Source organism: Microcebus murinus, chromosome 1 (assembly GCF_040939455.1).
Source record: "Microcebus murinus isolate Inina chromosome 1, M.murinus_Inina_mat1.0, whole genome shotgun sequence".
NCBI classification, from domain to species: domain Eukaryota; kingdom Metazoa; phylum Chordata; class Mammalia; order Primates; family Cheirogaleidae; genus Microcebus; species Microcebus murinus.
The window spans coordinates 154,891,212-154,915,657 of record NC_134104.1 but is presented as its reverse complement, the minus strand read 5'-3'; the positions used below and the strand labels follow the sequence as shown (position 1 = coordinate 154,915,657).

At 48.7% G+C, this 24,446-nt stretch overlaps 2 protein-coding genes across 5 annotated transcripts in view; one reads left to right on the top strand and one right to left on the bottom strand.

Moving 5' to 3' along the window:
- DAG1 (dystroglycan 1) overlaps positions 1-13,286 on the bottom strand; it is a 75,539-nt gene extending 62,253 nt beyond the window's left edge. The window contains exon 1 of one of the 4 annotated variants that reach the window (XM_012771288.3): positions 12,928-13,286. The gene's annotated coding sequence lies outside the window, so the exon portion shown is untranslated. The remainder of the gene's footprint in view (positions 1-12,927) is intronic. The other 3 variants (XM_012771286.2, XM_012771285.2, XM_012771284.2) reach the window with 3 other exon arrangements.
- Positions 1-24,446, top strand: part of GPX1 (glutathione peroxidase 1) — a 266,951-nt gene that overhangs the window by 148,015 nt on the left and 94,490 nt on the right. The window lies entirely within an intron of this gene.

Here is a 24,446-nt window from a genome sequence, read left to right as displayed (position 1 = left end):
CTTCAAACTACATGAGCTCCAAAAAAAAAAAAAAAAAAAAAAAAAAAAAAAAAATAAAAGAGCCTCTGGCTTCTTCTACCTGGAAAACCATATTCTGACATTTCATATCTTTAATGAGTTCTAGAGTTGATTAAAGCCAAAATAAAGAAAACAAGAATTTAAAGTCCAATTTTAATCACAAGTAGATTAATCCTGTACTGCCCAGTGGATTTGCCACGTAAGAAAGACCCGGGCCTGGCACACTGTTTCACACCTGTAATCCTAGCACTCTGGGAGACTAAGGAGGGAGGATCACTTGACCTCAGGAGTTCAAAACCAGCCTGAGCAAAAGTGAGACCCTGTCTCTACTAAAAACAGAAAAATTAGCCAGGCACAGTGGCATGTGCCTATAGTCCCAGTTACTTGGGAGGCTGAGGCAGGAGAATCACTTGAGCCCAGGAGTTTGAGGTTGCTGTGAGCTATGATGAAGTCCTGCACTCTAGCTGGGGCAACAGAGTGAGACACTGTCTCAAAAAAAAAACAAAAACTGCCCAGAGGGAGCACCCGGCCTTCTGCGACCAGGCACTCAGCCACCCTTGGAAGCATCTGGCCTGCTTCTCCAAATATGGCCTTATATCTGCTACAAGAGTGAGCTCGGGCCTGCAAAGGGCCTACAAGAATATTTAGCAAGACATGACAAAATCAGAGGGCAGACTTGAAGGCAAACAAAGCATAAGTACCATCCTTCAGAACACTCATGAACAGCAGGGCAGCATTTAAGGAAGCTATGTCTTGCTGGGCTCCCAACCCCCTGGCACCCAGTGACCACAGCAGACCAGACACAGAGGCTACAGCAGGCTTGACACTGAAGCGGAGGCCTGTGTCTTCAGGCACAGCCCACAATGGGCCCCATTTTCCCTGGAAGCTCATGGCAGGATGGCAGAGGGGAGGCCAGGACATTCCTCCACCCCCTCACACAGACGGAAAGGGCATAGGCGGCCCGGGGCACCAGAGGCGTCCACAGGAAGAAATCATAAGCAGACATTTTCATCTCCAGCTGTTAGAATCAAAAGGGACCCTCTCCCCCAAAAAGGCAGTTCAAAAAAGGGCAATCTGGCTGGGCCCGTTAGCTCACTCACGCCTATAATCCTAGCTCTCTGGGAGGCCAAGGCGGGCAGATTGCTCAAGGTCAGGAGTTCGAAACCAGCCTGAGCAAGAGTGAGACCCCGTCTCTACTATAAATAGAAAGAAATTAACTGGCCAACTAATATATATAGAAAAAATGAGCAGGGCATAGTGGTACATGCCTGTAGTCCCAGCTACTCGGGAGGCTGAGGCAGGAGGATTGCTTGAGCCCAGGAGTTTGAGGTTGCTGTGAGCTAGGCTGACACCATGGCATTCACTCTAGCCTGGGCAACAAAGTGAGACTCTGTCTCAAAACAAACAAACAAAAGAACCAACTCTCCTGCTAAGGATTTCTTCCTATGTCAAGGAATCCAGTCACTTTCTAAACTTCATTCATTCATTCATTCATTCATTCATTCATTCATTCATTTATTTATTTATTTTTTGAGACAGAGTCTCACTTTGTTGACCAGGCTAGAGTGAGTGCCGTGGCGGCAGCCTAGCTCACAGCAAGCTCAAACTCTTGGACTCAACCAATCCTGCTGCCTCAGCCTCCCGAGTAGCTGGGACTACAGGCATGCGCCACCATGCCTGGCTAATTTTTTCTATATATATTAGTTGGCCAATTAATTTCTTTCTATTTATAGCAGAGACGGGGTCTCGCTCTTGCTCAGGCTCATTTCCAACTCCTGACCTCGAGCAATCCGTCTGCCTCGGCCTCCCAGAGTGCTAGGATTACAGGTGTGAGCCACCGTGCCCGGCCTCTAAACTACTTTTAAAACTAGAAAAAGCACATCTTCAGACTGGCAAACACAGTGTTTTAGGTCTACATGACCCTTCTGACAAAATATTATCATCTTTTCCAGGTAAGCAGAAGCAACAGCTGGTAGCACAAACCCAGAGCAGCAGATAGCAAGACAGGATCCTACTGTTATCTATTTGTGACTTTAATGAATCTATTTGTGACTTTAATGAATCTATTTGTGACTTTAATGAATTCTATTTTTAGGTCTTTAATAAAGAGCTTCTCTTCTAGTGTCCTCCTAACAAATTTCTCCACTTAGGCAATCGAATCATTCCAGCACTGCCCAACTAAAGTCTAAAAATACAAAAGATACTTCTTTAATCATACCTCACATAAGAGGTAGAACTTCCTCATTTTCCTCAAGACCCAGAATCCATGCCAGTTCAAAGGCTCCTCCTGAGGCTGGACTCCACTATAAAAATACTGGGCCAGGGCCAGATGCAATGGCTCATGTCTATAATTCTAGGGAGGCAAAATCAGGAGGATTGCTTGAGACCAGGAGTTCTAGACCAGCCTGAGCAACATAGCAAGATCTTGTCTCTACAAAAAATATAAAACTTAGTCAGGTGTGGTGGTGCGCACCTATAGTCCCAGCTACCTGGGAGGCTAAGGCAGAAGGATTGCTTGAGCCCAGGAGTTTGAGGCTGCAGTGAGCCATGATCACGCCACTATGCCCCAGCCTGGGTGACAGAGTAAGGCCCTGTCTACAAAACATTTCCAGTAAGCAAAGCTCCCTGAGGTCAGAGAAGATCAAATACAAAGACAATCTACCAGCCCAAAAGGAATACAGACAGGACGTTTACAGTGAAGAGATGCACATTTTATGGAAACATTTCACAGTGAAATTAGGGCCCAGAAAATGGATGGTGTCCCAGGTTCTGATTAATAGCCAAATATAAACGAAATGCTATTTGGAATTCCATTATTGACTATATCACTTTTCTTGGCAAAAAACTGGCTAGACAATCGACACAGCCCCAGAGAACCATCAAGCTAATTAAGAGAGGTGTTTCTGGCCAGGCGTGGTGGCTCATGCCTGTAATCCTAGCACTCAGGGAGGCGGAGGCGGGAGGATCCATCAAGGTCAGGAGTTCGAAACCAGCCAGAGCAAGAGTGAGATCCCATCTCTACTAAAAATAGAAAGAAATTAATTGGACAACTAAAAATATATAGAAAAAATTAGCCGGGCATGGTGACGCATGCCTGTAATCCCACCTACTTGGGAGGCTGAGGCAGAAGGATCACTTGAGCCCAGGAGTTTGAGGTTGCTGTGAGCTACTCTGATGCCATGGCAGTCTAGCCCGGGCAACAGAGTAAGACTCTGTCTCAAAAAAAAAAAAAAAAAAGAGAGCTGTTTCTGACAACCAAGGCAGTACTGGTTCACTTCTGCCATAGACAGCCTTGTGGATCTTCTTAAGCAATCCCCTATCAACCCCTGGGATGCCTAGGGGGAAATGCTTCTACAAGGTGAAGAGGTAAAACAGAGATACCCAGAATATTTGCAAAATCAAAGGAATTTGATTCCTTCCAATCCCACTACTCTGTTTTGATATATATATGGTTGTCCCTCAGTACCCTGGATGATTATTTTCAGGACACCCCTCAGATACCCAAATCCACAGATCATTTTATATAAGGAACTTAATTAAGTTCCTTATATAAAATGATGTAGTATTTGCATATAACCTACACATATCTTCCTGTATACTTTAACTATCACTAGATTACTTATATTACCTAATACAATGTAAATGCTACATAAATAGTTGTTATACTGTGTTGTTTAGGGAATAACGAAAAAAAAAGTCTGTACATGTTCAGTACAGATGAAACCATCATTTTTTTCCCTGAATAATTTCAATCAAGTTTATTGAGTCCATGGATGTGTAACCCCCACACAGCCAACTATAAACCAATTAGGAGAAAGAACTCTGTAAGAGGTACTTCTTGTTTATAAATTCTTATACTGCATGTACATACACAACATCCATAGAAATGAACAGCAAATGCCAAAATAGGGAACCAAGCTAGGCACTGACCACCATTTACCTGAATGTGACACCTCCTTCCAAGTCCTTTGCATATTATTGAGCTCCCCCTAACTGGCACATATACTTAGGGTGACTGCCTCAGGAAGAATGACTCTGTGGTTGCACATGCTCCAAGTCCAGGGAATGTTGAGACTGGATCTCTACATAGCTATAAAAATTGCAAATCCATGCCAGTCACAGAAAAAAAAGACTAGGGAAAACATACACAGTGCTTAAAAATAAAAATCAATACCAATCTAATGGCCGGGCGCAGTGGCTCACATCTGTAATCCTAGCACTCTGTGAGGCCCAGACGGGCGGATTGCTTGAGGTCAGGAGTTCGAAACCAGCCTGAGCAAGAGCAAGACCCCATCTCTATAATAAATAGAAAGAAATTAATTGGCCAACTAATATATATAGAAAAACTTAGCTGGGCATGGTGGCGCATGCCTGTAGTCCCAGCTACTCAGGAGGCTGAGGCAGTAGGATTGCTTGAGCCCAGGAGTTTGAGGTTGCTGTGAGCTGGGCTGACGCCATGGCACTCACTCTAGCCTGGGCAACAGAGTGAGACTCTGTCTCAAAAAAAAAAAAAAAAAATCTAACTTACTTGATGTTGATAAATGTGCTCCTGCAAAACTATAAATCACATTTCACCTTTCATTTCGTCAAAAGTTGCATATTTAATATCATGATTAAAAAAGACTCTAACAACTTTACATGGAGATGTTAATTGCAACATTACCTATTATAACCAACATAAAAAATAAATTGTCTAAGAATTGGGGACAGGTTAACCATTAGAAATCTTGTATTTACAGAACAATGTTCATCTTATAATGTCAGGAGGGGAAAAGCAGAACAAAAGTTTTTTTTTTAAGAGACAGTGTTGGCCAGGAGTGGTGGCTCACACCTGTAATCCTAGCACTCTGGGAGGCAGAGGCGGGAAGATTGTTTGAACTTGGGAGTTTGAGACCAGCCTGAGCAAGAGGGAGACCCCATCTCTACTAAAAATAGAAAGAAATTACTTGGACATCTAGAAAATATATAGAAAAAATGAGCTGGGCATGGTGGCGCATGTCTGTAGTCCCAGCTACTAGGAAGGCTGAGACAGAAGGATTGCTCCAGCCCAGGAGTTGGAGGTTGCTGTGAGCTAGGCTGATGCCACAGTACTCTAGCCCAGGCAACACAGTGAGACTCTGTCTCAAAAAAGAGAGAGAGAGAGAGAGAGAGAGAGAGAGAGAGAGAGAGAGAGAGAGAGAGAGAGAGAGAGAGAGAGAGAGAGAGAGGGGGAGGGAGGGAGAGATAGCATCTTGCTGTGTTGCCCAGTCTGTAGTGCATTGGTGTGATCATAGCTCACTATGGCCTTGAACTCCTGCACTCAAGTGATCCTCCCACCTCAGCCTCCTGAGTAGCTGAGACTATAGCTACATGCCAGCACGCCTGGCTAATTTTTGTATTTTTTTAGAGATGGGGTCTCGCTATATTGCCCAGGCTGGTCTTGAACACCTTGGCCTCCCAATGTCCTGAGATTACAGGCGTGAGCCACTGCACCCAGCTATCCCTCATCTTTCTTTTGCAGAAGTCGCTCTTTTCAAGTACCTTACCTCACCTTCTAGTGCTACAGGCTGCTTTTAAAGCCTTATCTTCCTGGAGAGCAGAAGCCCCAAAGGAAAAGAAGGAAACAATACTGTCCACAACTGAAATAGAATATACCACACTGACCAACTCCAGAGAAGTGGAGAATGCCACTCAGTCTCCTGCCCACACTACCAATTAGTCACCATTCTTTGTCAAAGGTCACAGTAAGAAAATAAAATGTTTTCAGCACAGTCAGTCCAGAACCAAAAATTATAGAGGCCAGGTACAGTGGCTCACAGCTGTAATCCCAGCACTCTGGGAGGTCGAGGCAGGAAGACTGCTTGAGGTCGGGCGTTCGAGACCAAAAATTATGAACGGTTTCAAAGACATAAAATTAATTTTAATGTTTGTATTTTAGACAAGGGTATTTTAAAAAACAATTAGTTTGAGAAGGTATAAATGAGAAGCAAAACTTCAGCACTATTAAATGTACCCCATGATGGGCAAGATAAAGCCACTGAATCATAAAAAGTTATTTTTTTACTATTTGGCTGATTATTCACACTAGAATCCTGCTTTTAAAATATAAATATAAATTAAGTCAACATACCACAAGAGTTTTGTTTAGATTTACTTTACTTCCAACACAAGAACACAGAACAGCTTCACTGACTTTGACACCCTCAGTATATGAGCTTGTCACTCTAGCCTGGGCAACAAAGTGAGACTCTGTCTCAGAAAAAAAAAAAAGTATATGAGCTTGTGCTACTGCATCTCATCTATTTTTCTACCCAGGACCCACAGTAAGACTAAGAAAATGCTTAGCTATCAAACCTAAGAAATAGGAAAATAGGAAACCCTATTCATTAAGGCTAAAATAAACCCTCTGGCTGGTGTAATTCTGTAAACTACTCGAAATCCCTATTTATAGAAAATGCTCTCTGAGCAGTATTACTGGCTAATGATCAGAGTGAAGAGGGACAGTCAAAAGGCAAAGCAAGGCCGGGCGCGGTGGCTCAAACCTGTAATCCTAACACTCTGGGAGGCCGAGGCGGGCGGATTGCTCGAGGTCAGGAGTTCGAAACCAGCCTGAGCAAGAGCAAGACCCCATCTCTATAATAAATAGAAAGAAATTAATTGGCCAACTAATATATATATATAAAATTAGCCGGGCGTAGTGGCGCATGCCTGTAGTCCCAGCTACTCGGGAGGCTGAGGCAGAAGGATTGCTTGAGCCCAGGAGTTTGAGGTTGCTGTGAGCTAGGCTGACGCCACGGCACTCACTCTAGCCTGTGCAACAAAGTGAGACTCTGTCTCAAAAAAAAAAAAAAAAAAGGCAAAGCAGGTTATGTGACTCTTACGAAGACTGCTTTAATACCAGAAGGCATGGACACACAAAGACCTACTGTGAAATGACCAGATTAACCACCAGTTTATTCAAAACTGCCATCACCTTACTTCAGGCCTAGACTGTCACCATTGGAAGAGCAGAGGAAGGCGGCTTAAGAAGCAACAGTGTGATAACCTTGGCAAAGGTACAGAAACACTCTTCAAGTGGAAGGGGGGAAAATTTATTCCAGAAAAAGAAGGAGAAATCCTTGACCCACACACCACACACTGAAGAATACACTACATGAACTGTTCCCTTGAGGTTCAATACACTCTCCCCTTTCACTTTCATACCACCATTTTTTACTCTCTGAAACTCAGGAAGTCTCCAACCCCCAAGTAGTCATGCTCTACAATGGCTTCATCTGGAACCTGATGCTGAATCAAACTTCTCATCACTCACTTCCTATATGGGCTAGAAAAAAATACACCAGGCATCAACTCTTATTTTTGCCCCTCCATATAAAAATGGGTCTGTCCCCACTAGTCATTCCCTTAGGCTAGCTGTACACCACTTATCAAGGATAGGACCAAAATAAGCCCAACTCAAAAAGGCAAGCACAGGCAAGGAGCTCTAACTTCACACCACCATAGGCCACCCTAAGTTTGCTCTGCACAGGTCAAGTCTGCAAGCCAGTGGCAATTCTTTTGAAGAATCCAGCCTAAAGTGACATCACCCCTACCATGATTCTGAGTCTCCCAAACTAGAGCCATTTTGAAACACACTAGCACCCTACCCCACCCCACCAAGTGGGTCAAAAAATCCTGCTTTCTCCTTCATAAGTGAACCCCTTAAGAAGGGGTGCTGTTATCCTTTGCTACCCTGCTCTACCTCTTTTGCCTATATCCCTGAGACAGACTCAAAGACCTACTGTGAAATGACCAGATTAATCACTAGTTTATTCAAAACTGCCATCACCTTACTTCAGCCCTAGACCTGGCTTCTCATCCCTTTCTGCCAGGGGCACCACTCTATCCCCCTAAGAACTTCCAGAACTTCTCCACTGGCCCAGCTTAGCCTTCAGGTCAACCTTTTGCCCCACCATCCCCAGGCCACACTTCCTCTGGCTCCAGCCTGTCCACTCCTTGGTCCTTACCCTCTTCCACCCTTTACTGATCACTCCAGGACAGCCCCTGATCTTCCCTGCCTGTCACAAGGACTCAAGTCTTCCTCCCTTCCTGCAACCTGGGGGTGAGAAGAGGGTGTTCCTCTCTCATTACAAGTTTCTCAAGTTCTCACCAGCACTTGGATAATGCAGCCTTACATCCTCCTCTTCTTACAGTCACCTCCTGCCTCTTCCACTCAACAATAGGCCCTAGCTGCTACCCTGGTACCAGCCCCTAACATCTGCAAAACTGTCTTTTTTTTTTTGAAGGGAGATAGGGTCTCTTTGTTACTTAGGCTACAGTGTGGTGGCATCATCATAGCTCTCTGCAACTTCAAACTTGTGGGCTCAGCCTCTGGAGTAGCTGGGACTACAGGTGCACACAACCATGCACAGCTAATTTTTTTATTTTTTGTAAAGACAGGGTCTCTGTATGTTGCTTAGGCTGGTCCTGAACTCCAGGCCTCAAGCAATCCTCCCTTCTTGGCCTTCCAAAGTGCTCGGATTACAGGTGTGAGCCACCACACCCAGGCCTGACTTGTCTCAAACCTTCTTTCTCTCTGCTCCACTGCTGACCACTGTCCTTGTTCAGGCCTACTGTCTGCCCGCTGGACCACAGCAGGGACCAATTAGCCTCCAATCCAGTCCGGCCTCCACTCACACTGAGGGCTCACTTCTTAAAACCAAGAATCGATCCTATAACAGCTGTGCTCCAAGACCTTTAAGGTTCCCTATTCCTACATAACTCCAAACTCCTCCATGAGGCATTTTGGCCCCAACCCAACCTTCCAGAACACCGAAAAGAAAAGTGCCTAGTCTTCTTGCCTCTGCTAACCTCTTTTCCTACCACAGAGTTGTGATCTTTCTGCCATTGTTCCTTCACTAGTCAAACCACTAACCGTCTTAAATGTCAAGCTTGCAGTCCTCCCTTAAAGTTCGCCCTTCCTCCCCAGCCTAGGACTCAAGCTCCTTGATTTGCTCCAGCATGGACCCCAGAACAACCAGCACAGGCCCTAGGAAGGCTCTCACAAGACTTGGTTTCTCAGACTGGTACCTCACAGTGTGTTGCCAGAGCTCCATGTGATGTCCTTGATCACCTCTTTTATATGGTCCTGCCTTACACCCACCAGCAGACACACAGGCTTGACCTTCACCAGAGAAGCACCTGACGGCCAGGCATGGTGGCTAACTCCTGTAATCCTAGCACTCTGGGAGGCTGAGGCGGGCGGATTGCTCGAGGTCAGAAGTTCGAAACCAGCCTGAGCAAGAGTGAGACCCCATCTCTACTATAAACAGAAAGAAATTAATTGGCCAACTAATATATATAGAAAAAATTAGCCGGGCATGGTAGCACATGCCTGTAGTCCCAGGTACTCAGGAGGCTGAGGCAGCAGGATTGCTTGAGCCCAGGAGTTTGAGGTTGCTGTGAGCTAGGCTGATGTCACGGCACTCACTCTAGCCCGTGCAACAAAGTGAGACTCTGTCTCAAAAAAAAAAAAAAAAAAAAGAAGCAGCAGCAGCACCTGAGCCCACCATTAACAGTGTGATGCACAAACATAGATGCGGATAGATAGCCAAATGTTCAACCTGGGTTCAAATCCTGACTCTGCCACACAATGACAGTTGTGGTACCTTGGGCACATTCCTTTTGTGACTCAGTTTCCTCCGCCAGTAAAAGAGTTATCACAAGCATTTGCAATGATGTATGGAAAGCAGAAACAAAATGCCCTTGACAGCAGCTGATGTAGGTACATCACGTCACTGACCTAGGGAATAGGAAAAGCTAGAACTGTGAGGTAAAGGAATGAACACACTCTTATATGCCTCAACAAGGATGAACACACATTTACTCTCAGGGGTTAAGATACCTGTTCTGCCCCAGAGGAAACACAATGCCCCAGGTTCAAGTAGGAAATAAGGTTTTTAACAATGGAGTGCCAGGCCTCTCCTTTTCTATATATCAACTCCAGTCTAAGTGGCCCACAGGGTCTCTCCAAACCCCACCATTCTCAATGCTTAACAGAGACCAGCAAATTTGTGCACCACCACATACAGCAGTCAAAAGAGGTGGTTTAAATCCTTGGTCATACTTGGTCTTCCAGCCTATGCATTCCTGAATGCAGGCTCCTTCCCCATCATAGTTTGACATCCCCTCTGAACTACCTTTTCAGCCTCTCTTTTCACATGGCTCATCTCTCCTCTGTCATCTCTCCTCTGACTTAACTGCCAGAGGTCCTGACCCCCACCCCTCCCTGCCATTCCCTAAGTGCCCACCAGTAATATCTTTCTAAATACAGGTCTAATTCATGCCACTCCACTGATTAAAAGCCTTCCCAGGCTCCTGCAACCTGAGTATAAAGTTGGAACTCCTGAGCACAAAGAAGATCCAGAGCTCCCACCTGCCAAGCTGGAAGACTTCCAGGCACTATTTTAGGGGCTTGTGTACATGTGGTTCCATGTGTCCAGGCCTTAATGTTCCCCAGGCAATTCCTGCTGGTCCTGAAAGCCATAGCTCAGGAATTCCCTCTCTCCTCAGGCTACCATATGAGCACACTCGGCAGACAGACAATATTCATCACAGGTTCCCCTGATTCTCAATGCTCCCCAAACTTAAGCTCCTTAAGGGCAGAGGCAGACACTTTTACAAGAGTCCCCAGGATCTACCACAGAATTTAGCAAGTAGTAAAGTCAAATATTTGTTAAATGAATGAATTTTGCCAAATCAATTTTTAAGAACAGTGAGGACCTGCCCTCAGCCTCTTTGAACAACGACACAGATCAACACAAGCTTTCAAGCAGGTGGGTTTTTTTGAGACATAGTCTCGCTTTGTTGCCCAGGCTAGAGTGAGTGCCATGGCGTCAGCCTAGCTCACAGCAACCTCAAACTCCTGGGCTCAAGCAATCCTCCTGCCTCAGCCTCCTGAGTAGCTGGGACTACAGGCATGCGCCACCATGCCCAGCTAATTTTTTCTATATGTATTAGCTGGCCAATTAATTTCTTTCTATTTATTATAGAGATGGGGGTCTCGCTCTTGCTCAGGATGGTTTTGAACTCCTGACCTCGAGCAATCCGCCTGCCTCCCAGAGTGCTAGGATTACAGGTGTGATCCACCACACCCGGCCAGGTGGGGTTTTTTGCTTGTTTGTTTTTAAGACAGGGTCTAGCTCTGTCACCCAGGCTAGAGTGCAGTGGCATCATCATAGCAAACTGCAACTACCTCAAACTGCAACTACCTATGGGGCTCACTCCTGTAATCCTAGCACTCTGGCAGGCCGAGGCAGGAGGAGCACTCAAGGTCAAGAGTTCCAAACCAGCCTGAGCAAGAGTGAGAGCCCCGTCTCTAATAAAAATAGAAAGAAATTAATTGGACAACTAAAAATATGTAGAAAAAATTAGCCAGGCATGGTGGTGCATACCTGTAGTCCCAGCTACTCAGGAGGGTGAGGCAGGAGGATTGCTTGAGCCCAGGAGTTTGAGGTTGCTGGGAGCTAGGCTGAAACCATGGCACTCTAGCCCGCGCAACATAGTGACTCTGGTTTCAAAAAAAATAAACTCTGGGGCTCAAGTGCTTCAGCCTCTCAGTGTACCTGGGACTACTTGAAAGCCCGCACCACCACACCCAGCTAAATTTTGTATTTTTTGGTGGAGACAAGGTCTTACCTATGTTGCTCAGGGTAATCTCAAACTCCTGGCCTCAAATGATCCTCCTGCCTCAGCCTCCCAAAGTGCTAGGATTACAGGCATGAGCCACTGTGCCTGGCCAGTTATTTTGTTGTCTCTATAGTGCTGCTTACTTTTATACAGTATCCCACAGACCTAGAACAGGCTCACACTATGCATTTAACTCCCTACTAAAATCTGATTTCTCCACAAAACAGCTCCTCAGCCACTTTTAGGCATGCAAGCCAGAGCTCCTCTTCCTTGACCCAAAGGCAAAAATAAAGTTCAATTCAACTTCTCCATATTCAACTACGGATTTTTATGCCTCCAAAAGGTGTAAAGGTCGAATTATTTTTTAGAATAACATTACAAAATTATCAAATCTCTGAACATTAAGTATACAACAACCTGATAAAATTACAATACCCCATCTACACCAGATTTTCCAAAACACCTGGAAGGAAGCACATCCAACTCTTTATCTGGACTTATGTCCTTATAAATACCACCCACTCTCAGAGTCTGGCGTCTATGCCAGGAGTCACTTCCATTGGCTTATTTAGGAAAACGACAAGCTGGACTCTTAAGTTAGAACTCTAGGCAATAAAGGTTCTGTCTCAGTCTCTTGTCCAGACCAGGCAAAACTTCATCATTGACATTAAAACTAACTCTGAAGTAACTCAATTTATAAATCTAAGAGTTTCCCAAATTGCAGAGACTAAAAGATGCATTTTAAATTATCAGTGGGTTTGTAAGAAATTAACTTGGAGTTTATAGCAAAAGGATTCTGAGCTGATACAACATTTTCTATGGGGGTATTTTCCAAATATTCACGCAGGTAAACCTGGTCTTCCAAATACCAAGTGAAAAGGTGAAAAGATAGTAACTAGATTTCCAAAAGAGTTCAAGCCGGGGGCGGGAGCGGAAGGTACAGACCCTCAAGGGTCTGAGGGGCTCAGATCAAGCGTGGTGGTGTTCTTCCCTGCCTCTTGCGAGGGCTCGTCGCCACCTAATAGGGATCCTTCCTAACTGGGCTGCGACCCCCCCCACGACTAGAAGCCCGGGAGGCGGCCCGCAGGCCGCACACGCCCGCGGCCGACGGCAGGCCCCGCGTTCCCAGGAGCGCGGGCAGGGCTAAGGCCTGGCTGATCGCGGCGGCGCGCGGCCCGGGCCTGGCAGCCGAACGTTCCGAGCCTTCGCCTGCAGGGCCGAGAGCAAAGGGGCGGCTATGCCCGGGCAGCACCGCCTCCTCACCCGCAAGGACGTCCGCAGCCGTGTCCCCGCCCCGGGCCGAACAGCGAGCAGCAGCAGGTGTTCCGCGGAAGGCTCAGGCGGCGGCAGGGTTGGGGGCCCGAGCGACCAGGCACGGCGGCGGGGGGCGGGCGGCGCACTCACCCAGCACCGGCGGGCGGGCCGCGGCAGGTGTTCGCTCCTCCCGGCCCCAGGACGCCACCGCCGCCGCTCCCCGGGGACTCGGCGCGAAGCTGCCACCGCCGAGCCCAAGGAGCGCGAGCGCCGCGCCGCAGCCTCCGCGCGAGCACGTACGGGGAGGTGAGAGGGCGCCGAGCGCGAGGGCGGGGCGCGCGGCCGGAGCCTAGCAACCGCCTGACACGCGAGTGCCACAGCCAATCCGACAGCTAGCTCTGCGCGGCGCCGACTAGCCGTCCGCGCACCTCCCGCTTCAGCCTGCGTCTGCCGCCCCGCAGCGCGCCGCACCCGCGCGCAGGCCCCGCCCCCGCCCGCTCCTCTCTGCTCATTGGCCCGCCACGCCCCCGCCCGAAATGCCACGCCTCATTATGGAAACCACGACCCCACAGTCAGTCAGGTCGGTCTCCGGACACACCCCGCTGGTCAGTGTCACCCGGAGACCTCAGGACCAGGATTTGAGGGGAGGGTCGCCCCGCCCAACCTCAGGCCTTTGGGCCTCTAAGACTAACCCGGCCAGTCAGGCTGGCGAACTGGTCTAACCACAACTGGCCACCGATGGATTGCATTCAGCCCTCCTAATTTCCCTGGAACACAAATCAAGGGATATTTCTAAGCCATGAGAACAATAAGGAAGCATCTTCTCAATTGCAAAGGATGAAGGCCTTGCTGTCTGGCTCTTACATGGATGGGGAAACTGAGTCCAGGGCCAGGAGAGGTGGGAAGCTAGCTCATCTCCTAGGGCCTCCCTCACAACTGGAGGAACAGTCCGGGAGGCGCCTCGGGCCTAACCTTCTCCCCCTCCCCCTGCCTGGAAGGCTGGAATCCTATGCCTCCTCTGGAGCCTAAAATAGCTCTGACCGGCAGGCGCTGGTCACTCCTTGTAGCTCACATTCTTTTGGAGGGGGGAGTAAAAGACAGGGGGTTGGGGGTTGGGAGTGGGGAGGTGTTACTGCTGGGGACAGTCCTTTCTTCAAGCAGAGAATCTTAAAGTAGTTTTCCCCAGGGCTTACCTGCAGGGAGCCCCCACTCCCAAAGGCCCCTGACCTGAGAGTTACTGAACCTGACAGTTACTGGATAGGTCCAGGAATGGGACCTGTGGTGGGCTGCCTTCACACCCCACACCCCCAACAGAATGAGTGTATTCCATCCCTGGCCTGTGGCCAGGCTAGAATTCTAGGCCTGCACTCCTGTCAGCAAGCACATTTTGAACACTGAACTGACTGACAGGGGTTCCTTCCTGGATGGATCCTAGACAGCTCTAGGGCTCTCCTGCTTTCTTTCTCTCCTCAGGAGTATCTGGGAGAAACAAATATCAGAGAAAACTGAAAGGAATGCCTGTTTGCAATTCTCTATACTTAAGTGCTTAGGCTCCAAACCTCATTCACAGAGACTAGAAAGAAAGGAACTAAGGCCGGACGCGGTGGCTCACGCCTGTAATCCTAGCTCTCTGGGAGGCCGAGGCAAGTGGATTGCTCAAGGTCAGGAGTTCAAAACCAGCCTGAGCAAGAGCGAGACCCCGTCTCTACTATAAATAGAAAGAAATTAATTGGCCAACTGATATATATATATATATAAAAAATTAGCCGGGCATGGTGGCGCATGCCTGTAGTCCCAGCTACTTGGGAGGCTGAGGCAGAAGGATCGCTCGAGCCCAGGAGTTTGAGGTTGCTGTGAGCTAGGCTGACGCCATGGCACTCACTCTAGCCTGGACAACAAAGCGAGACTCTGTCTCCAAAAAAAAAAAAAAAAAAAAAAAAGAAAGGAACTAAAGACCAGGGAAAAGGCTTCAAATCATCCCTTAGATGTTAAAACTAAAAAATGAGGCCGGGCGCTGTGGCTCATGCCTGTAATCCTAGCTCTTGGGAGGCCGAGGCGGGCGGATTGCTCAAGGTCAGGAGTTCAAAACCAGCCTGAGCAAGAGCAAGACCCCGTCTCTACTATAAATAGAAAGAAATCAATTGGCCAACTGATATATATATAAAAAATTAGCCGGGCATGGTGGCACATGCCTGTAGTCCCAGCTACCAGGGAGGCTGAGGCAGAAGGATCGCTCGAGCCCAGGAGTTTGAGGTTGCTGTGAGCTAGGCTGACACCATGGCACTCACTCTAGCCTGGGCAACAAAGCGAGACTCTGTCTCAAAAAAAAAAAAAAAAAAAATGAATGGCCTCTCAAATCCAGCTCTAAAATTCTGCTGCTTTCAAAAAGCTAAGAATGGGGCTGGGCGCTGTGGCTCACGCCTGTAATCCTAGCTCTTGGGAGGCCGAGGCGGGCGGATTGCTCAAGGTCAGGAGTTCAAAACCAGCCTGAGCAAGAGCGAGACCCCGTCTCTACTATAAACAGAAAGAAATTAATTGGCCAACTGATATATATATAAAAAAAATTAGCCGGGCATGGTGGCGCATGCCTGTAGTCCCAGCTACTCGGGAGGCTTAGGCAGAAGGATCACTCGAGCCCAGGAGTTTGAGGTTGCTGTGAGCTAGGCTGATGCCACGGCACTCACTCTAGCCTGGACAACAAAGTGAGACTCTGTCTCAAAAAAAAAAAAAAAAAAAAGCTAAGAATGCAGAAAGTCATTTGAGTTTCTAAAAAAAATATATTCTCTCATTCACTCCTTCAGTTCAGAGAGTCTGCCACCCACCCGACCACGAGCCACTGCTTTCCAGCCATAGGTTCTGCTGGGTCTTTTAATGTCAGTCTATGTAGTTATATATCTATCTGTTTTTTCCAAAACGAAAGACAGCAGCGGGTACAGAGGCATCTATCTCCAGGTACTACCATCTGCAAAGAAGTAGCACCACTCTTCAGAACTCACTGACCATCCACAGATGCCAAAGTAGCTTTTTTTAGCATTGATCTTGCTGGATGAGGTACCAGACATCATTCTGACCTACAGGGTTCCAGCACACAGTGCCCAACCACCCCCAGAGCTCTAGTAGAGAGATGGACTCTACATTAACTAGTTGAAGCCCAAGCATGGGATACGCTCTTCCCCGTCCTGGGAAGAGAGAGAAGGAACCTGAGCTTGCCTAAATCCCTTACAGCCAAATCCTTCCCCGTGCCTGCCTCCCCATGTATGGGGTTAAGTAGGAGGTGCTGGGGCCACAGGCTGGCCCTGATACTTTTTTCCTCACCCTCCCCCAGCCCAGCCTTGGCAGATTCCACCTGTGTTCCTTCCCCCAGGACAGAACAGCCCTAAGCTCTGGGCCTCATTGCTATCTTTCTTTGTTTTTGTCTGGAGTCAGGGTTCTCCTAAACCCCTGTTTCTTCAGGCCCTAGAAGTCAGAAGACCGGCTGGCCAAAGCTGAACCAGCCTCTTGGGGCCAAACCAGCCCTCACCACAGCCCAATCTGCCCCTACTGGAGTCCATACCAAAAGGAAGTAGACAGCTATCTTCCTAGATCCCTAGGTTGGGTGGGAGCTATAAGGTTAAGACCTTGTTACTCCTTTTAGTTCTGAGAGCCAAATCCTTTCTCCTCCTTACACAGCCCACGCTGGGGCTCAGCATAAGGTCCCCAGTAACTCACCCTCAGAACCCCAGCAGGGCCTGGGCCACCCCAGGCAAGTCTTGGAGCTCACAGCCAGTTGGAGGGCAGGGCTTAGAGTGAGGCTAGGGCACCCCCTGGAGCAGCTATCCAAAGGGCCCACGTGGTATGGTCCTGAACAGGACTGATCAAGAGGCTGAAAATGAGGCTCTTCAGGCCTGTCAGCCCTCAGCTCTACTGGGCCTTCATCCCCCACCGTTTCCTCCACTTAGACCCGTAGCCTGCAGCTCCAGAAAGATTATCTGATTAAGGTCTGTGTCCTCCACTGAAGTATGAGCACTTGATGCCAGAGGCCAATTTACCCCACATCATAGCCATTGCCTAACAGCCAGCGGCACATAGAGGTTCAATTTCTGTTTGGGAAAGTACGAAGCAAGTAACAGCCTGTCCTACCTCCTGGTTGGCAGTTATCCCCAAGGGTCCAAGCCCTGTGCCATGCCAAGGCAACTCCATGCTTGGAGTTGATATAATTTAAGCTCAGACCTTGGTTCTAGTTCAGACCAAATCCAGCAGACACCTTCATGAATCAAATTTACTCTAGACATAGGATTCCAAGACTTTTTACTCTGACCTATTCCCAAGGAACTGATGGCCCAGGGCCAGTACCCATCCTTAGTTTCTTCCCATGGGAGAGAGCTTCCTGCTACTGATTCTTCTTCAAGGCCTGATGGAGAGAGCAGGGGCCAGTACTGGTTAAGGGTGGACGCTCCTGACCCAAATGCCAGGCCTGCAGGCCTGCCTGAATAAGGAGGCTGGGAAGCAGGGCCAGCCAAGTCATGGCAAAGGAGGGGTCCCTTTTGTCTGGAATTAACACAGGCAGATTCTCTGGCAGCTTTGGCAGAAAGAAAGGGCTGTTAAGTTCATATGGCAGAAACTGCCAGTAGGCATGTTTGCAGGTCACCACCAGCCTTCCCAGAAGCCAGTTCCTTCTCTTACGGAGCCCTCCACTCCAGCACTTCCACAAGACCCCTTCATATATGGCTGGCACAGGGCCTTCCTCCAGTCAACTGGGCCACAGCTTCCATACCTGGCCCCCTAGGAACATAGAGTCCTGTGGGACAGGAACCCTATAGCAGGGGTGAATGTTGATTGAATGAATAAAAAACACCTCTACCTAGGTGGACACACATGTCCAATGCCCTCTCCTTCAGCTACATTCCACTCCCTGCTGGCTCTGGGATAAGACAGTCCTTCAAGTCTGACTTTGTGTGGCTATTCCCAAAGCACTGGGCCTGTGGCCTTGAGCACTGGACTAAACACCAGATTAGGTTTAGTCTAGCTGGGCAGCCAGTAGAAGCAAACAAAGCTGAAGGGCCCATTTGTTAATTCTCTTCAGCCACTGACCAGCTAGCCCCTAAACCCAGAGTCTTGGGGGAAGCCCCCACACTTATCCAGTTCAGCCAGATTGAGAGTCCCTTTTTGTTATCAGTCACATGTCCAAATCTGAGTCGGTGCTCAGCCAAGGGCTTCTCTTCCAGGGCAGAAGCATCTTTTTCTCTCAGAGCTGGCCTGAGATCTGGACCTGTCCTCATCAGCCTGGGCCCTTCAGCCTGGGCCACTGTTCACTTAGTCAGGGACATTGATGGGCTACCCAACAAACACTGATTCTGATCCTGTTATCATGGGTAATGAGTATGCCCTTGGAAAGTGTTGGACCCAAGTCAACAGGTAGCCTTTCTCTAGGTTGAGTGCTGACTGAGACAGGTAGGGCCTCTGGGAGTCCCACCTCTAGTCTGGGGAATTGCCAACATTTTTGGGATAAATGACAGCCATCTTGAGGTGAACTAATAAAAGGATAAAAGGTAAATGACAGCTTATCAGCAAAGCTTCCCACTGTGTCCATGTAAGGAATAAGCCCCTGCTGGGACCCAGAGCTGAAATTTTATTTTATATTCATCTAGCTGATTTTCTTTATGGGTAGCCAGGAACAGAGCTGAGTTTATTATGTGATCTTGTGTAAGCTGCTGGCCTCTCTGAGGCCCTTGGTCATTCCATTATCAAGTGACATCATGTGTGGGTTACAGCCCTGCCTGGTCACTGAAAGTGACAAAAGACCAAATTATGTGACTGAGTCAGGGCCAGGATGAAACATCCATCCATATGTTGTTCAATCCACAGATATTTACTAAGTGTATTGTACGCTGGGAACACAAGAAGGAATAAAAGGGACAAACCCTGCCCTTATTAGTCCAAATTCTAGAGTAATAAGATAGATGATAAATAAAATCAGTAAATATAAATGTAATAATCAGGTAATTACAAAAGGGTTGGGAGGGTGGGAAGAGGCCAGAGAGGCCAGGGTCTACTGTGTGATGCAGGTCATCAGGGAAGTCCTCTCTTTGAAGGCAGAGCCTATAGGAGATGAAGGAGGAAGCCCTGGGGTTTTCTAGGAAAGGAGTGGAACAAGTCTGGGGAATGGCCACAGTGACGACCTAGGAGGAAGAGGACAGGGCAGGTCTGAGGGACCTAGAAGATCACCAAGGCCTGAGAAGTAAATAGAGCAGTGAAAAATGGGGAGAGAGCAACTGATGTGAGAGCAGGCTCCAGAGCTAAGGAGCCTGATCCAAGCTGAGGTTTGCTGAAAGTATAGGATCCCAAAGCAAGGGGCAAGAAAGCTGAAAGGTGGAAGGAGGAGGAAGAGGAGGAGGAGGATGAAGAGGAGGAGGAGGAGTGGTAGTGGAAGGCACCCTCAGCACTCCAGAAAGGAATGCAGTGGGGTAAGGGGTGAGGGGCCAGCTGGGCTGCAGCTCCTCCTTTCCCTGGTAGCTGGGAAAAGAGAGGTGAGAGAACAGAGGAGGGGTGGGGGAGGACAGAACAGGCAGAGTAGGGGCAGAGATGGGGGTCATGCAGGGGAAGAGCACAGGGGCTGGGAAAGGGGAAGTCAAGTCAGAATAAGCATTTGTTTATGATATTCAAATGAAGAAATTTTTAATTGGTACTGATACATTATCTTTTTAATTAAAAATGAGACAACTTTTTTTTTTTTTTTTTTTTTTTTTTTTGAGACAGAGTCTCGCTTTGTTGTCCAGGCTAGAGTGAGTGCCGTGGCGTCAGCCTAGCTCACAGCAACCTCAAACTCCTGGGCTCGAGTGATCCTTCTGCCTCAGCCTCCCGAGTAGCTGGGACTACAGGCATGCGCCACCATGCCCGGCTAATTTTTTCTATATATATCAGTTGGCCAATTAATTTCTTTCTATTTATAGTAGAGACAGGGTCTCGCTCTTGCTCAGGCTGGTTTTGAACTCCTGACCTTGAGCAATCCGCCCGCCTCGGCCTCCCAAGAGCTAGGATTACAGGTGTGAGCCACAGCGCCCGGCCTAAAAATGAGACAACTTTTTTGTGTCTTTTGAGGTTTCCTTTGAATCTGCATGCCTAGATTATCTATTTAAATAATAATTTTAAAACATATATACGTAGGGACAAGTCATAAAACTGCATCAACTGGATTCTAGATCCTCTTTCCCCAATGGCAGCCTATTCTTGGTTCTTAGAACAAGCATTCTGAGAGAAAAAAATTCTCACTTTCCCTGCCTCCACCTTCCCAGGAATGCAGAGGCCTCTCCCTTCCTTCCAGCCCCAGGGGAGGAAGGTCAGGGGGAAGGGACATGGTAGAAGAATGGCTCCCCAGGGCCTGGGCAATTCCTAGTATGCTGTGTAAGTAAGGGTTTCAGGGAAGCCCCTGCAAGGCCCACCAGAAAGGGCCCAACACCACTGCCTGGGGAAAGGAAGCCCATGGACTAGGCCAACAGCAGAGATGGAGAGAGACTGAAAGGGAGAGGGTGTTTGCAGGATGGGGAGTAGTGAGGGAGGGTCCTGCCCCAAGATGAGTTCCAGGGCAATCCCCTAACTGACTCACCCAGGGCCCAGGGCCGCTGCCAGACCCAGGCATGCAAGAGACCCTCAGGACGGGGGTAGTGTCAGCTAGCAGGCATGAGGCCTCAGCTGCTATTTCACCATCTCCCTCCTGCTCACTGCTCTGGGCTGGTGACCTTCAAACATCCCTCCCAGTAGCTGTCACTTTACCAAACTGGAGAGCAGTCCTGGCTGGGGTCAGCAGTGAATGGGTATGACCCCCCCCAGAAAAGGGTCTATGTTCATCAGATGAGTTCTCTGGTCTGGACCTGGCAAGGGGCCCCAGGGACTAGGAAGGCCTGGAGTGGGAAGCACTGGGAGCTGGGCTCAGGATAGGCTTTTTTTTTTTGAGACAGAGTCTCACTCTGTTGGCTGGGCTAGAGTGCCGTGGCGTCAGCCCAGCTCACAGCAACCTCCAACTCCTGGGCTCAAGCAATCCTTCTGCCTCAGTCTCCTGAGTAGCTGGGACTACAGGCATGCGCCACCATGCCTGGCTAATTTTTTCTATATATTTTTTGTTGGCCAATTAATTTCTTTCTAATTTTAGTAGAGATGGGGTCTCGCTCTTGCTCAAACTCCTGAGTTCAAATGATCCGCCTGCCTCCGGCCTCCTAGAGAGCTAGAATTACAGGCGTGAGCCCTGCCAGGATAGGCTTTAAGTTAAGAGAGATAGGGCCGGGGATGGCAGCTCACACTTGTAACCTAGAACTTTGGGTGGGAGGATCCCTTGAGCTCAGGACCTAGAGACCAGCCTGAACAATATAGCAAGAACCTGTCTGTACGAAAAAAATTTTAATTAGCCTGGTGTGGTAGCATGCACATGAGTGTAGTCCCAGCTACTCAAGAGGCTGAAGCAGGAAGATCATGTGCCCAGGAGTTTGAAGTTGCAGTGGGCTATGATGATGCCACTGCACTCCAGCCTGGGCAACAGAGTGATATCCTATACCAAAAAAAAAGAAAGGAGGCCGGGGGTGGTGGCTCACACCTCTTATCCTAGCTCTCTGGGAGGCCCAGGCAGGCGGATTGCTAGAGGTCAGAAGTTCAAAACCAGCCTGAGCAAGAGCGAGACCTCGTCTTTACTATAAATAGAAAGAAATTAATTGGCCAACTGATATATATTTATAAAAATTAGCCGGGCATGGTGGTACATGGCTGTAGTCCCAGATACTCAGGAGGCTGAGGCAGGAGGATTGCTTGAGCCCAGGAGTTTGAGGTTGCTGTGAGCTAGGCTGACGCCATGGCACTCACTCTAGCCTGGGCAACAAAGCGAGACTCTGTCTCAAAAAAAAAAAAAAAAAGAAAGGGAGAGACCTCCAACTTGAAGCCAGGACTCTGGGGCTCTGAGCATGGCCATGACTGGCTACAAGCATGGTGGTGGCTCTCTGCAGAGGAATTGACATGTACCCCGGAGCCAAACAAAGAGCCATTTATGGTATGTGGAGGGTTTTTCCAGAAAAGGTAAAGAGAAACATTTCATCATCTCCATGTCCCAGGGTACTTGAAAGAATGTGGCAGCTGCTTCAATACAAAGGTGGGCAACATGGAGCAGTGGGGAAGTCTGCTCCAGGGCCCAGGAACTACACCTCCTACATTGTGGGGAATCCCAGGGAGGAAGCCTGACCTCAGCTGACCCCCTACCTTCCCTCTGCCCGAAACCTCTGATGCCTGGGACCCTCAGTGATTGGTCCAAAGTCAGCAGCACTGAGGTGCTGGTGTTGAGGTGGGCAGAGAAGTGGGAACTCACAGGCCTCCTCATGACACCTACAAGCATAAGAACCAGACTTGCTGGTCACAGCACAGACTCAGCTCACAGGAAGCAGACCCCAGGGGTGCCCCAGCCCCACTTGATCTTACAGCACCATGGGTACCAGGAGGCAGCCCAGGGTCAAGTTCCCAAAGAGCCCTTGTGCCTGCCTCTGACTGATTGAGCCCGTAGGCAAACCCCTTTCTGTCTCTGACCCTTGTGGACCAGAGCTTTCCAATGGGCCCTTGGGGTTCCTGGATTCAATGTTTCTTGCCTAGGAAGAGGCCCAGGCTGCAGAAGTAGATAAGGAGCAGAGGAAGGTGGGGAGAAGGGAAAAGTCAGCCCAGGTATGAGGATGGTGAAGGGCTCCAGAGGGGTCCCAAGGCAGGCAGTGTTGCCTAGGAGAATGGCCTCTGGAAGGAAAAGGAGCATTTGGCTCTCTCTCCCCCCAACCCCAACCCCAGACTTTCCTTCTCTGGAGAAGTCCAGCTGCATTTGAATGCATGGGAGCCAGTCAGGCCCTTTGGCATGTAGATGCTTCCATCCCAAGTTTCCCCTGTTCCCTCCCCCAGTGCCCTCCCACCCACTGGCTCTCCATTCCCATGGCCCAGCAGCCAGAGAGCTTCCTCACCTGCTGCTGCCTGGCCTCAGCCCTCCCTCTTTCCGCAGCTGTTCCCAGACAGCTGGATCAGAATGGGACACTTCCCTTAGCTGAACTACCAGGACCTCCTCCTCCTTTGCCTTGATGGCTTTGTTGGCACACCCACCTTTCAAATGTCCTTGGCCTCAAATCATGCTGACCCTGCTGCCCACAGGCCACCTCAGCTGTACCCTTGCCAGGAGCAACAGCTGCTTCCAGGCTTCTCTAGGGCCAAGGTCTCCCGCCTCCTATCAGCCTGAGGGTAAAATGCCAGCCCCTGTCCTGCACTTCTCTCTTGTCCCCTTGGGTCTTACTCTTCTGAACACCTTCTCCCATAGAAAAACAATGGCCTGCACAAAGGAGGGGCTACAGGGACCTGTCCTCTGTTGGAGACTTTGATTTCATGCTAACCCAGTCTGCATGCAGCATTAGTCGGAGCTAACTTCCAAACCCAAATCTACCTGTGATCCTGCCCTGCTCATTGTCCTTCCCAACTTCCACCTGATGGAGGACAAGAATCCCTTTCTTCCCTCTGACCTGCCTGCCTGGTCCTGTCCCCTCCACTTCATCCCATCTCCCTCTACCTCTCTAACCTCCACTTCTCCCCATACCTCTCCACTTCCACTTCTCTCAATACCCCACCTCCTGGCTGGGCATGGTGGCTCACGCCTGTAGCACTCTGGGAGGCTGAGGCGGGCAGATTGCTCCAAGTCAGAAGTTGGAAACCAGCCTGAGCAAGAGTGAGACCCCGTCTCTACTATAAATAAAAATAAATTAATTGGCCAACTAATATATAGAAAAAATTAGCCAGGCATGGTGGCACATGCCTGTAGTCCCAGCCACTTGGGAGGCTGAGGCAGTAGGATTGCTTGAGCCCAGAAGATTGAGGTTGCTGTAAGCTAGGCTGATGCCACGGCACTCACTCTAGCCTGGGCAACAAAACGAGACTCTGTCTTAAAATAAATAAATAAATAAAAATATGGATACAAAAAATTAGGGGGGGGATGGGCAATATACATAATCTTAACATTTGTACCCCCATAATATGCTAAAATCAAAAAAAAAATTAGCTGGGCATGGTGGCACATGCTTGTAGTCCCAGCTACTTGGGAGGCTGAGGCAGGAGGATTGCTTGAGCACAGGAGTTTGAGGTTGCTGTGAGCTAGGTTGATGCCAAGGCACTCTAGTCCGAGCAACAGAGTGAGACTCTGACTCAAAAAAAAAAAAAAAAAGAAAAAGAAAATGAGGCCTCCTAGATCCTTGAGTCTGTGCTGTAGGCTTCAGGAAAGACCTCCCAGGGAGTCCAACTGGCATTTTGTAGCCCAAACCTCATAAGCCCACACTTCAGGGACTTTCAGCCACCTGCAGAATAAATTTAAGCCTCACCTTCACCCTACCCTGGGCAATGGGGACCTGTCCTAGACTGGTCAAGACTGACCAATCTCCTCCCCTCTCTTCAACCCCCTACAGATTCCCACCTGTGAGGGTCTCTCTTTCTCCCCCTATCCACCTTGCCATTGTACTCTAGAACAATACCCCCAACTGTCTTGGCATCTGACCCCCCAT